Genomic DNA, 14,352 nt, shown 5'->3' with positions numbered 1-14,352 from the left:
GAGGACCACTCTTACAAGTGTCATCTGACCCCCTGCCAAAGATCAGCTTGGGCAGTAGTTCTCAACCCTGGTGCATGTTAAAAGTACCTAGGAAGCTTTTTAACGTCCTAATGTCCAACTATCACCCTACCCCCACCATCCAACTGTATGATATTTTCTAGGGGTACGGCATAGGAATGAGTATCTTGTTAAATCCTTAGGGAACTCCAGTGTGCAGCCAAGGGAATGATCATGGGACTCAGAAGTGATCTGAAGACTGAGCCTTAGTGGTCCAAAGGCTGAAGGAGTGGCTTAGCTAGGAGAACTGACAGAAGGAGGTCACAGGCTTTCTGTGAATGTCTGAACTGTGGCTGTCCATTCATATTTAAGAATATCTGACTGCATGAGTGGGGCTTGTAGGCTCACATTTCTCTTTAGGTCAGTGGGTGAGCAGCCAGCCATTATCTTTATGGTATTGCCCTCACCCAAGCCTTTTCAGGGTTCTTTGGGAATCCTTCCTCTCCTTCCCCTGTTCAGCCACACCCACCTTCATCTGCTGTCACCTTCCAGGAGTATGTTGAGATTCCTCATCCACTAGAAGGATTTTCCTCCCCATTTTCAGTGTTGTTCCTGCTTTATTCCCTTCTGTCTATCCCTTCACTGTCATTTTTAACAAGGTCTTAGAGGGAGAGGGGATCAATCCAGGTGATTAGGTGATCATCTTAAAAATAGAAGTCTCCAAACCTTTTTAAAGGTGGGATCATTTTAAATATTTTTAATAATAAATATTTACATTTATTTAGAATATTTTCACAGAACCCATATGATAGAAATATTTCTTGTAGAACCCATATGATAGAAGTTACATATACTTACAGTATCCATTAATTAATAGGGAAAATACATATTGACAAAATCCTCTGAATTAATTCAATACCACTTTTAAATGTATTCGTGGTTTTACTTCACATGCATTTGGAAAATAATAGCACAAGCATGTAGGGGAAAGTTATTATGGCTGAGAACAATGCTCAGTGAACAGATTCAGACGCCTTTGCAATAAATGCAGAGTTGTGGGAATCCAAGCCAGATAACTGGGACCCACAGCTCTAGGCTCTGGAAGCCCTTAGAAGTTTCTGACAGGGGAGGGGCTGTTCCTCTGGTCCTGGGGCACCCATGAGCAGGTTTCATTTACAGTTTTTCCCTGTCCATAGCTGTCTCTCTCTGGGAGTTTAATGTGGGTGGGTTCCTCCCCAAGAGAACACGTAGATAATGCCAGCTGGCCTCCTGAGCCAATTATTTACTCAAAGAAAACAAAGGAACAAAATTTAGTCTGGGAATTTTATTCTGCCACCTTTCTCTTCTCCATTCTTCCTCATCTTCTATCTTTAGAAATTCTGTTCTTTGTTCTCAAACAGCACAAATGGTCAACGTTTCCAAGCCCTATGCTAAGTGCTTTACATACTTTATTTCATTTAATCCTCATCACGGTCCTATGGAAACAGGTGCAATCCCTATCCTCACTTTACAGATGAGAAAACTGAAGCAAAGAGAAGTTAAAGGGCTTTCAAAGAGCTATAAAGTGACAAAAGGGAGACTCCGACCCTGGGTCCCTTCCTCTGCAGATAGCCCACCACCCACCCCACCCTGCCTGCAAAGCTGGTGCTGCCAGAATGGTGGAGGACATAAAAGGGACTTAGTAAGTGACTGAACTGGGGATAGACATGGAGCTGAATCCAGGCCTCCCAAAGGGTCCATCCTCTGGTGGCAGCCTGCCTGGTATCTTCCAGACTTCTAGAAACTGGCCACAGCCTCTCCAAGCTTCTTTGCTTCTCCTTGCTCTGCCCTCAGCTCTAGTCAAATGACCTGGCACCCCTCCGTTCTTTTTTTTTTTTTTTTTGTAAGACTATTTATTCATGTGAGAGAGAGAGTCAGAAACACAGGCAGAGGGAGAAGCAGGCTCCATGCAGGGAGCCTGACCTGGGACTCAATCCCGGGTCTCCAGGATAACACCCTGGGCTGAAGGCAGCGCTAAACCACTGAGCCACCCAGGCTGCCCTCCCTCCATTCTTTATTATGAAATTACCACTGCCCTGAAAGCCCTCTCCTATCCTCCCCCTTCACATCTCCAAAACCCACACAGCATTCAAAGGCCTCTTCCTCAGCAGAGCCCACCCTTGTAGTTCAGACTCCACTGACCCTCCTTCTTCGTTTCACTCCTGTCGGTGACTCTCTGACCACACAGGTATGACTTCCCTCCCTGCCAGCCGGTTAGACCTTGCCTTTAAAAAATAATGACATAGTTTTTAACCCATTAAAATCATATATGCTCATTGTTGAACATTTGATAAAGGGAGAAGCACAAAGAAGTGAAAGAAAAGAAATTTCCAAAAAAAAAGAAAAGAAAAGAAAAGAAATTTCCAATATTTCTATCACTAAAATAGAACTTCAAGAGAGATTTGCCTTTGAGTCTTTTTCTGGAGAAAAATTTGAGGTCTTACCTTATTGATACATAATATAGAAATAAACTTTTTAAAAGCATGCCTGTTGTTGGATGCATAGTAGTATTCTTTGGAGAGGATGTGCTGTAGCTTGTCAGAAGCATGAATGCCTCCCCCACAAGACCTAGGCCAGGGACTCTCCCCCTCCTCCCAGGAGGACCCTGGTGAAGACCATGTGAGTGAGTAATCGGTTGTCTGGGGGGTGGAAAGAGGGTGTGTTATGTTTGGTGCGTGGTACGTGTTAGCTACAGGGGGGCCATTTAGGAGGCTGGAAAATTAGAATGCTCATGCTGAGCCCACGTCTGCCAACAAAGGGCATTTAAAACAAATCCCATGAAATTATAGCTTTTGCAATCTATGAGTTATTCAGACAGAAAAGTACATGGGACTGATACATTTTAGTGAAAACCCTGGGAACAATGATGCTGGCTATCTCAAGGACCTGGTAAAGTGTCGTATGAAAGAGAAAGGCTTTCCCAGATGCTGACCCCAGGCTGCAATCCACAATCCCTGTCATTCAGAGCTGGTAAGGCATAAGTCCTACACGCAGAGGCCAGGGCTTCCCTGGGCTACGAGGCCTCGCTGAAGAACACGCTGAAATGATACAAAGAGCTAATGTGACAAGAATCCCTTTGGTCTGGCTTTATCCCCGTGATACCCTGTGTGTGTATTGAGAGGGAGCTGTGGGGACAAGACAGGGAAATAGGAGTACCTAGCATGTCTGTGTGTCTGTCCTCTGGGTAGAGGTCTGTCTTCGCTCTCCTCTGAGACAGTAGAGTCAGACCAAAAGAGAGGTGAAATTGGTGGCTGTGTTTCTAGAATGTTGCTTGGCATTTTGTGCCCACCAAGAGCTGAGGGAAGGCAGGCCCTGGGGACTCAGTGCCACATCTGAGGACCCCTGCTCCTAGAAGCAGTGATGGGCATCCTCTTGGCTCCTTGGTGGAAAGAGCCCCTGATCTCCTCTCATCAGTAATAGAAAGAGCTAGACGAATTGAATCTGAGTAGATGACGCCTCACTGTGTGGCAGAGATGAGAAATAGACTGTAAAGATGGCACACTTCTTTTATAGACCTTCAGAATCATAGTAGCAGAGAGGAGGAGGGAATGACCCATCCCCAAGCCCCAGTCGCTGGCCTGGCTCCCAGAGGGCTCATCCAGGGGCAGTGTCCAGGGCCACGTAACCATGGTGATCCCCGCTCTGCCCTTCCTACCAAAGAGCCAACAGAACACACGCCTGAGGGAATACACCCCATTGTCTTCTGGGACAGGAACACCTAGCTTCTGATGAGTTTCTGCTCTGAAAGCCTAGGACAGCGTTGTCAAAGACCCAAAAAGAGGGTTGGGTCAGCCACTGTGGGATCACAGACCTGAATTCTGACACCCACCTCCACCACTTTCTTGCCACAGTCCATGCCTGTCTGAACCTCAGACTGTGTATCTAAAAACAGGGTACTCCCACCCACCTCAGATGGTTGGGAGGAAAGGTAAATAAACTGTATGTGAAAATGACCTTTTACAGCCGTAAACCCCCAGAGAAACCAAGTGGAAACCAAGAGGAAAGTGACACAGAGTAGTGATGAGAGCTAAACAACGTGGTTGTCATCTGTGCTTGTGGTGGTGGCCGTGGTTGTGACAGGTTCTGTGATCCAGTGCTCTGGCAGGTCCCTTTTTCACAGTCACACTGACACACCTGCTCAAGGAAATTAAAAGTTCCCACCTCAAATAGTCCCTTTAAATGTGCATGTCTGTGTGCAGACTGACCCCCATGTATTAAGCCACCCAGAATTATAAAGGGAAACCCTCTAGCCAGCACTGAAAACCTGTAAGCCCATCTGCATCTTTCCTTGCTTTCTATAGTGGCCTGCGCTGGCTCCCTGCATCCTTGAATTCTCTGCAGGTAGCAGAAGCCTGGGCACCCTCACCTGGCTTGGGTACCCCCATCACACTCCTACCTGGGCTGGGGACTTCCAGGGTCACAATGTGGCAGTGATTTCTCTGGTAAGAAATCTGAGTGACAGCCAGTCCTGCTGGAAATTCTCATTGGCTCCTTGGAGGCCAGGCAAGCTTTAAGATCCCTGAACAATCCCAGAGTGGCTGGGCCCCACTCCCAGGAGACCATCCTCTCAGAGCTGCCAGGACGGGGAGCAAGAAGAAAGGATGAGCGGCAAAAGCACTTTACAGTTTATGAAGGTATAAGTCTAGACCAATTTTTTAAACCCAAACACCTTCTCACTCTGTTTATTGAGCACCTACTGGACACCCCGTATCATGCTGAATCTGAGTGAGACTAGGATGAAGACTGGTTTGCAAAGGCAGGAATCTTTGGGCTGTGCACATTCTGGAGAGCCTGAGAGAAGCAGTCAGCTTCTCTGCAATCTGCCTGTGTTCCAGGAAGACCAGACTTCGGCCCCTGAGCCCAAGCCTGGTGTGGGGGTGAGGAAAGCTGGCATCACAGAGAGTCTGGAGGGAGGTGGCACCTGACAACCATGGGGCCTGACAGTGTGGGCCCGGCTGGAGGAAGCCAGCAGGCCTGACGGAAGCAGCTGGTTCCTTGGCTGCCCTCATCTCGCCTGGGAGGTTATTGCTCTGGGTATAAACAGTCCCCTGCAGTTAGCAGGATAAATATAAACACAGCCTCCTGATCAGGGCTCAGAAACTAAGCTGTGCATTTGAGCTCCCTGCTGCCACCACTGCTGTAAAAACCCAGGATGAGCAAGGGTGCAGTGATGCAGGGCTTTTGCAGCCTTGCACATGGGCTCCAGCAGCCAGCGTGGGCTGTCACAACAAAACACCACGAACTGGGTGGCTCATCTTCTCATGGCTGTGGAGGCCAACAGTCCATGATCAAGGTGTCCTCAGGGGTGGTTTCTTTTGAGGCCTCTTTCCTTGACATGTAGGCGGTGGCTGTCTTCTTTATGTGTCCTCACGTGGTCCTGCCTCAGTATGTGGGTCCTAATCTCTTCTTATAAGGACCTCAGTCCTGTTTAGGATCTACTTACATGGTCTCATTTTTCCTTAGTTTCCTTTTTAAAGGCTCTATGAACAAAGACAGTCATGTTCTGGGGAACTGGAAGGGTTAGTTAGGCTTCAACATAAGAATTAGGGAAGTGAGAGGTCATCGAGGTCATCCCCCTGCCTTCAGAGTGAAACCTGTCAGAGCCTTCCTTGGTGAAAGAGTTGGTCTGCATTTTAAAGACCACCCACTCTAGAGAAAGAGATTCCGTGTATTTGGTGGGCTTGCTGTGACTTGAAGATTTCTAGAAACTGTTGCTGCTTATTAGATATAACTAAAAGCTAGCTTCTTTTACATAGTGTGAATGAACTTCGCAGTAAAACTAGAAGAAACTAAGCTGTGAGCTCTAATAGGGCAGGGTGGTACCCCAGCACAGTGCTTGCACAGAGCAGGTGCTCAGCAGGTCTTGTGGACAAGAGGAAGATGACAATGAGGGAAGCAGGGAGGGAGGGGTGAAAAGGGCTAAAAAATGATTTAAGATTGATGAGTTGTCCCAGGCCCTGGGATACAGTCCTACAGCCACTTGTCACTGCACTGCCTCCAAGCTTCCCCTCAGTGGGCACACTAGGCACTCAGGAAAGGAAGCAAGTGGACAGGTCTCCCAAGCAAACCAACACTTCAGATCCTAAAGCCAAGGAGAAGCAACTCTGATGGACCTTTTTTAAGATTTATTTATTTGTATTTATTTATATGTATTTCTGGGAGGGCCAGAAAGAGAAGGAGAGAATCCTCAAGCAGACTCCCTGCCGAGTGCATAGCACGATGTGGGACTCAATCCTAGGACCCCAAGATCATGACCTGAGCCAAAATCAAAAGTCAGAAGCCCAACCAACTATGCCACCGAGGTGGCCCTCATGGATCTTTAGTCAGGGATGTGGGCAATGATTTTTTTCTTTCGTTTTGAAGAAACAGACCTGGTCTTCCTAAAGTCAGGCAGTAAAACATTAAATCATTTCTGAAAGCATCTCTATGGGAAGCAAAGATGGTATGGTCCACAGTAGCTGTTTTTTGATGACTTGACTTAGTGGAGAGATGGCATCTAGAGACCCCACAGGAGGGGGTTTGCTGCTCAGAACCTCCAGGCTCTTGTCCAAGCCTCTAATGAGGTGAGCCTCTGTCTTCCCACTTCCTAAGATAGACACTAAGCCCCTTGGCACAGTGAACACACCTCATGGCTGGCACACAGTAGGCACATCATAATGTTATAGAAGAGGGAGGCCAGGTGAGTGCACGTGTAAGTGAGGGAGTAGAATGGTCTGAAATGCCTGTGTCCCCCTAACGTTCATATGTTGAGATCTGATCCCTAAGATGGTGCTATTAGGTAGCAGGGCTTCTGAGAGGTGATTAGGTGCTAAGGGTGGCAGCCTCATAATGGAATTAGTGACTTTATTTTTTAAGATTTTATTTATTCATGAGAGACACAGAGAGATGGCAGAGACATAGGCAGAAGGAGAAGCAAGCTCCAAGGGAACCTAATGCAGGACTCAATCCCAGGACCCTGGGATCATGCCCTGAGCTGAAAGCAGATGCTCAACCACTGAGCCACCCAGGTGTCCCAAGGGATTAGTGAATTTATAAAAAAGATCCCAGAGAGATCTCTCACCCCTTCCCTCATAAATGCAGACCAATGGCACCTGTGAGGCAGGAAGAGGGCTCTCACCAGACATCAAATCTGCTGGCACCTTCATCTTAGACATCCCAGTCTCCAGCTCTGTGAGGAATAAATGTCTGTCATTTATGAGCCACCAGTATATAGGATTGTGTTATAGAAGCTCGAACAGACTAAGACAAGGAGTGAATGCCTAAAAGCAACATCTGACACCTGAAATTTTAGGAGCATTTGTTTGTCTTTCTTCCAAGGTAGAGGTCTGCCCAGCTAGGAACTCCTCCCTCACTGCCCTTGCCAGGTGTGTCACCTTGACAGTGAAGACACAGACTGATGTTCACTCTGCTGAGTCCAAGAGCCACCCTGCACAGGACTGCTATCTCCACCTGACAGACAAGACAGACATGGCAGGTAGCTCTGAGTGAGTGCGGACCGAGGTACAATCTGAATCTGATTCCAGGGCCCGGGAATTTAACCGTCCTCTTCAGATACTTGAACAAGCTACTCCACCTCCCCGCCTGGTCTGCTCGGGCTGCCATGACCAATACACCAGAGACTGAGTGGCTTAAACAGTATCTATTTCTCATGGCTCTGGCTAGTCCACTTCCTGGCTAGGAAGTCCACGATCAGGGTGTCAGCAGATTCGGTGTCTGGTGAGCGCCCAGTTCCTGGTTCATAGGTAACACCTGTTCCCTGTATCCCCATATGATGGCAGAGACAAGGGAGCTCGTGTGCAGGCACTGAGCCCATTCATAGGTTAGAGGCTTCTCCCTCTAACCTATCACCTCTCAAAGGCCTTACCTCCTAATGCCATCACCTCACGGTGATGCATTAACATTAAGACCATCCATTAAGGCAAACATTAAGACCATAATACTCCCGGGGATCCCTGGGTGGCTCAGCAGTTTAGCGCCTGCCTTTGGCCCAGGGGCAATCCTGGAGTCCTGAGATCGAGTCACACGTCAGGCTCCCTGCATGGAGCCTGCTTCTCCCTCTGCCTGTGTCTCTGCTTTTCTGTGTGTCTGTCATGAATAAATAAGTAAAATCTTAAAATAAAAATAAAAACATTAAAAAAAAAAAAGACCATAATACTCCCTGAGGTAAAGTAAGTGAAGCACCTGTCTTGGCCCTGAGCCTTGCCAGGTCAGGGTGTCCTAGCCTTCCTCCCCTAAGCTGCTTCAAAGGCAGGCTCCTCCGCTGTGTCCATGTCCTCCCCTACCGGAGCTTTGCCCCTGCAGCCTGGAATTCATGAAGCCCTATCCCCTCATTTCATGCCTACAGCCAGTTTCTCCCAGTTGCCAAATCCCAGGGGACCTGTCAGGTTTCTATCTGGTTAGATCCTTCTAGAAGTCTCTGACCTCTTACTCCCTCATCCATGCTTCTCAAGCCCTTTGTCTGTTCTAGCTTTGGTGACTTTGTCCTCTCCTGCTTTTGTTTCCTCCCTTTGGCCTCCCCTTTCCTAGGCTCCTCCTGGCTACTGTCCTGCTTGGGGCCACCCCCACCTGTTCGGTGTTGCAGCCTCTGAACTGGACTCCTAGATCCCGACTCTTCAGGCTGTGCTCAACACAGCAGCCAGAGAGACTGGCTTTATTATTATTACTGTCATGTAAAAATTGTAATAGCTTGGAGCGCCTGGGTGGCTCAGTCGGTTAAGCATCTGCCTTTGGCTCAGGTCATGATCCTGGGGTTGTAAGATCAAGCCCCACTTGGGGCCCCACACTGTGTGGAGTCTGGGATTCTATCTCTCCCTCTCCCTATGCTCCTCCCCCCATGCTCCCCCACCCTAATTGTGCTCATGCACACATACTCTCAAATAAACAAATTAGGGACACCTGGGTGGCTCAGTGGTTGAGTGCCTGCCCTTGGTTCAGGGCGTGATCCCAGGGTCCGGGATCGAGTCCTGCATCAGGTTCCTTGTGGGGACCCTGCTTCTCCCTCTACCTGTGTCTCTCATGGATAAATAAAGTCTTTAAAAAAATTGATCAAATAAAACATAAAAATTTGCTCTGTACACTGAGCAACCAATGGTTGTTCTTTTTTTTTTTTTTTTTTTTTTTTTTTTTTTTTTTTAATTTTTTTTTTTTTTTTTTTTTTTAACTTTTTTTTTATTTATTTATGATAGTCACAGAGAGAGAGAGAGAGAGAGAGAGAGGCAGAGACACAGGCAGAGGGAGAAGCAGGCTCCATGCACTGGGAGCCTGATGTGGGATTCGATCCCGGGTCTCCAGGATCACGCCCTGGGCCAAAGGCAGGCGCCAAACCGCTGCGCCACCCAGGGATCCCCCAATGGTTGTTCTTATCTTAATTCCTTCTAAAATAGCATGTGATCTGCTGATAGAGATAAAAGGTAGTTATCAGTTATATTCAGCATTTCTGCTGTCTCTTGAAATCTACTTGAATAGTTATTCTACTTCTTCCGCTTTTTTAAAGAGCAGTAGCTTATCTGTTTATCCCTCATGCTAAAATCAAATGAGAGTGACAGCTTCTCTTCTGTTCTGGGGCATCTGTGTGAGTTAGACTTTGCCCTGAGAGGGTGAATGAGAGATTTGCTGACTAATCCCTCTGTCTAGTATTTTCTTTCTTTCTCCTGCTCTCCTCCTCCTCCTCCACCTCCAGCTCCTGCCGCAGGGCCTTTGCTCTGGCTGCTGACTGGCCTGGAACACTCTTACCCCAGACATCACTTCTTCCAGTGCTTCACCAAATGTTACTTCCTTAGTGAGGCCTGCCCTGGCTCACCCCACTTCATGCTGCAGCATGCGCTCTCCCAGCCCATGGCACCCTCACCCCCTTAGCCAGCTCTAGTTTTTCCTTTTCTTCATGGTATCAACTATTTTCCAATACAATTTACTTGCACATTGTTTGTAGTTTATTATCCATTTCCCAAGCTGAAATATAAGCCCTGTGAAGGAAAGGAACTATTTAAATTACTGATGAATCCCAATGGCCTAGTCTAACACCTGGCACACAGTAGGTCCTCAGATATCTGTTAAGTGCATGAAAGCTCCTTCACGGGCTCCTCTTCTCCCCTTTAAATGCCAGGGTTCCCCAGAGGCCCTCATTCTCATACTGTATATGCTCCCTAAGAAGTCTAATCCATATGACCCCTGAATCCATTTCCCAACCTCCACCTGCTTGGCTAAGACATGTTTACTACTCAGTCAGCGGCACCTCCTCTGGGAAGCCCCCTAGGCCTCTTCTCTTATTTCCTAGCTTCTTGTGATGTCTCTCATACTCCCAGGGTCTCAGGGTCATTCTTTTGAGAACAGGGGCCTTATCTCATTCATTTCTATTTATACTTTTTTTTTAAAGCCTCACACAAAGTAAGGCCTCAAAAAAAATTAGTCTAAGACTCAGAGTTGTTTCTCTCCATGGAAATCCTTAGTAAAAGGCGAAAGATTTATTCAATCTGAAGAGAAACCAGAGTCTATTTATACATTTTAATTTCATTTATTTATTTAGTAATCTCTGTGCCCAACAGGGGGCTTGAACTCACGACCTCAAGATCAAGAGTTGCATATATTCTACTGACTGAGCCAGCCACATACACCTATTTATAAATTTTTTTAAAGAGATTTATTTATTCATGAGAGACACAGAGAGAGAGAGGCAGAGACACAGACAGAGGTAGAAGCAGGCTCCCCGCAGGGAGCCCAATGCAGGACCAGGACCGATCCTGGATTCCCGGATCACACCCTAAGCCAAAGGCAGACACTCAACCACTGAGCCACCCAGGTGTTCCCACCTATTTATAAATTAAAAAAAAAAAAAAATCATTGTTAGGGGCAGCCGAGGTGGCTCAGCTGTTTAGCGCCACCTTCAGCCCAGGGCGTGATCCTGGAGACCCGGGATTGAGTCCCATGTCGGGCTCCCTGCATGGAGCCTGCTTCTCCCTCTACCTGTGTCTCTGCCTCTCTCTCTGTGTGTGTCTCATGAATAAATAAATAAAATCTTAAAAAAAAGAAAAAAAATCATTGTTAGGGGAAAGGTTATGATTTCAAAAGTAGTAACTAACAATCCCATTTGTACCAGAGGAAATGTGAAATATTTACAAAAGCATACAGAAGAAAATTAAAATGAAAATCACCCATATTTCTACAATCGAGAGATGCGTTCCACTTGAATCAAATACACGTGCAGGCACACACACATGTGCATATATATATACACATATATATACTTACATGTTTTTTAATAAACTGAAGGACTTAGAAGGAATTTCTTTTAAAAAATGAATGGCATCCGATAAAATGCTGTTATGGAATGCTGAGTGCAGAACCATTCTGAGAAAGACAGGAGCAGCCCCTGTGAGCTGAGAGCAGGCCTGTGCTCACATCTAGGCGGGGGTGTTCAGACACGGAACATAAGCAATTCCACGGGACACCGACTTCAGGCAAGGCTACCTGATGACCACAGCAGAGTAAGATAAAAAGAAGACCACTCACCCACAGTCATGTCTGAACACAGACTACATAAAGAACATCCTCCAAGCCACCAACATGACCAAACACCCCCCCTGGTTGCTATGAATGACTGCTGCTGCTTTACCAACCACAGCTATGGCATTGCTCCAGTATTCCCACCTTATAGGTAGCAGTTATTAAAATGTCCAATCCTAGGGGCGCCTGGGTGGGTCAGTTGGTTAAGCGTCTGCCTTTGGCTCAGGTCATGGTCTCAGGGTCCTTGGATCCAGCCCCACATTGGCTCCGTACTCAGTCTCTTCCTCTGCCCTCCCCCCACTAGTGCTCTCTCTCGAGTGCTCTATCTCAAATAAATAAAATCTTTAAAATGTTCAGTCCTAGAATTATCCCTGCTCCCTGGCAGCATCTAATCCAGAGCAAAGCCTTGCTTCCTTGAGCAACCCTCCAAATCACCTAACCCAAGCCCAAATCCTAACTCAGTCCTTTCTGATACTTGCTGGCTGAGACGCCCCACAGCTCCCCATGGTGTACATCTCCCTTGTGGCAGTGAGTCGGTAAACTCAATTTTGTGTGTCTCCTGGTATGCTCCTGGTAGCCTCTGGCTGCAGAGCCCGGACGATACAGTCCGTCACAGTGTGCTGTCCCCTGCCCCGGCCCAGCACATAGCAGATTTCCAAAAACATGTTAGATAAGTTCAAACTCAGATGGAAACCATGTTTGTGGGACAGTCCTTGCTGGTGACCACTAGATAAGTTGTCATTTTCTGTGAATGGGGGTGGGGGGCTAAAGGCAAGCTGATGAGGAATGTGGGATTTGGGGTTGGGCAGACCTGAGCTGGAATCCCAGTCATGCCACTGTCTGTGACCCTCGACAAGGTCTTTAACACCACCGAGCCCCAGCCTCCGTCTCCTGTCACTCAGGATCAGATGCACACTCATGCCACAGACCTGGGGTAGGCATTTTGGCCACGGTTCCCCATCATGGCATAGTTGTTTGCATGTTTCAGGGCACGATCACAGTGCATTCTCTGAGCTGGAGGCTGTGAGCTAGAGGCTGAGTCGGGCCTCGAGAGGGGGAATGGAAAGAGCCATGGGTGTGGGGTTTAGGACCTGTGTGCTGGTGTTCTTTTGTTCCATTACTTGACTTCTCTGATCTTGGTTTTCTCACCTGAATAAGGGCCAGAAGCACCTGCTCCAGGAGTTGCTCTGGGGGTACATCTGGGAAAGCACCAGCAGAATGCAGGGCACAGAGTAGGCCTCCATACCCAGTTCCTCAATCCCTCACCTCCCGTGAGCCCACGGGCAACCACCCTTCCCTATAAGTGGCTGAAAGCAGAATGTGCGGTAGGAGCAGCCCTGCCCCATGTGGAGGAGGAGGTGCTCCTGACCCCTTAGCCTCAGTCCAGGCACCTCAAGTCCCATCCCTTCCGACATAGCCAGGCCCTAACAGACCCCCGTGCCAAGGTGCTGGGGCAGCCCCTCTAGCTTGTTTGCTGGTCCAGAGAGCAGAGGGCATGTCAGGGGGCGCCAGGGCAGACACAGGGTTCTGTGGGGACCCTCAAGTGCACTTCCCCCACTGCAGCTCCCAACAGTTGTCTGCATGATGTCTTTATCACTCCTCTGGAGCAGTTCACAGGCCTCCTCCTGTAAGGAGAGAGGGACAACTCCTCACACAGACCAGGGCCTTGAAGAGTTGCCCCGTGCACGGAGAGCCTGTCCCCAAGGGCTCAGAAGGTTCAGCTTCCCAGGCACTTGGCTCCCTTCCTGTGTCTCCCCTCACAGACACCCCCCTTCCAATGTGGCTTGCTGCTCCACAGGCAGGCATGAGGAACGGGAGGCACAGCTCCAGGGGCAGGAAAGCGGAATTGACTGAGAGGAGGTTGAACTGTCCGTGGGACAGCAAGACCCTGCTTTACGGGAACCCCCATGGGCTTCAAAACCTCTGCTCCACGGGCTCCTGGGTGGCTCAGTGGTTGAGCGTTTGCCTTCAGCTCAGGGCGTGATCCCAGGGTCCTGGGATCGAGTCCTGCATCAGGTGCCCCACAGGGAGCCTGCTTCTCTCTCTGCCTATGTCTCTGCCTCTCTCTGTGTCTCTCATGAATAAAGAAAGAAATATCTTTTAAAAAAATAATAAAACCTCTGCTCCTGTTATGATAGAGGATTTGAGGCGACATGAGATTCAGTTGACATTGTAGTGACACTTCCAAGCAGGCGAGCTCACAAGCTCCTCCCCGAATGGCAGCCTCACCACAGCCCAGAGGTCCAAGAGCAAGGAGCGGGGCCAGGGCGGGCCTCAGGCTTTTCTCACGTTGCTGCGCCAACTCCAGCTCCTGCTGGCTAGTCCCATGTCCCATCCGGGACTCCCCTCACCTTGGATTCAGCTTCCCTCACAATCCTGGGCCGAGGCTAGGGCTCTGCTCTTTTGGGACAGTGGGGGGCAGGAGGGGCAGTGATCTCATCCTTGAAAAGGATTAGTCATCAGAGAGGCAGGGACAGATCTGGGGGGCAGGACGGAGGATGGGCTCCATGTAAATGACTCATCTTCCCGCCAGCTCCACAGGGCCCGGGTTTGACAGCTGCTCCCCGGGAGAGGTTGTTAAGCAGGAGCTACCCGGAGGCAGGAGTAGTTAACTGGCTTTTAATAACTCATTTTGCTGAATGATTTCTGGTGAGGAGAGAAAACCTTAATCCCACAGAAGTGGCACAGAGTAGGAGGAGGTTCCAACCAGCCCCGCTGGCCAGGAAAGCCGTGCCAGGGTTCAAAACCAGTTCTTGGGGTCACCTGCCCATTGCTCACAGTTTACCGAAACTTTTCTCATGTGAAACATCGCTAGCC

The 14,352-nt window shown here is 48.5% G+C and overlaps 1 protein-coding gene and 1 non-coding gene across 3 annotated transcripts in view; one reads left to right on the top strand and one right to left on the bottom strand.

Annotated features, from left to right (window-relative positions):
* The window catches only part of KCNK12 (potassium two pore domain channel subfamily K member 12), a 65,392-nt gene that overhangs the window by 21,027 nt on the left and 30,013 nt on the right, over window positions 1–14,352 (top strand). The gene's annotated exons all lie outside the window — the stretch shown is intronic.
* LOC140600562 (U5 spliceosomal RNA) lies at window positions 10,407–10,525 on the bottom strand. Its single transcript, XR_012003761.1, has one exon. It is a non-coding gene; the product is annotated as a U5 spliceosomal RNA (small nuclear RNA).

The sequence above is a fragment of the Canis lupus genome, chromosome 11 (assembly GCF_048164855.1).
Source record: "Canis lupus baileyi chromosome 11, mCanLup2.hap1, whole genome shotgun sequence".
Lineage (NCBI taxonomy): Eukaryota > Metazoa > Chordata > Mammalia > Carnivora > Canidae > Canis > Canis lupus.
Note: the sequence above shows the minus strand (reverse complement) of the source record. Positions and strands in the feature narration are given on the sequence as shown.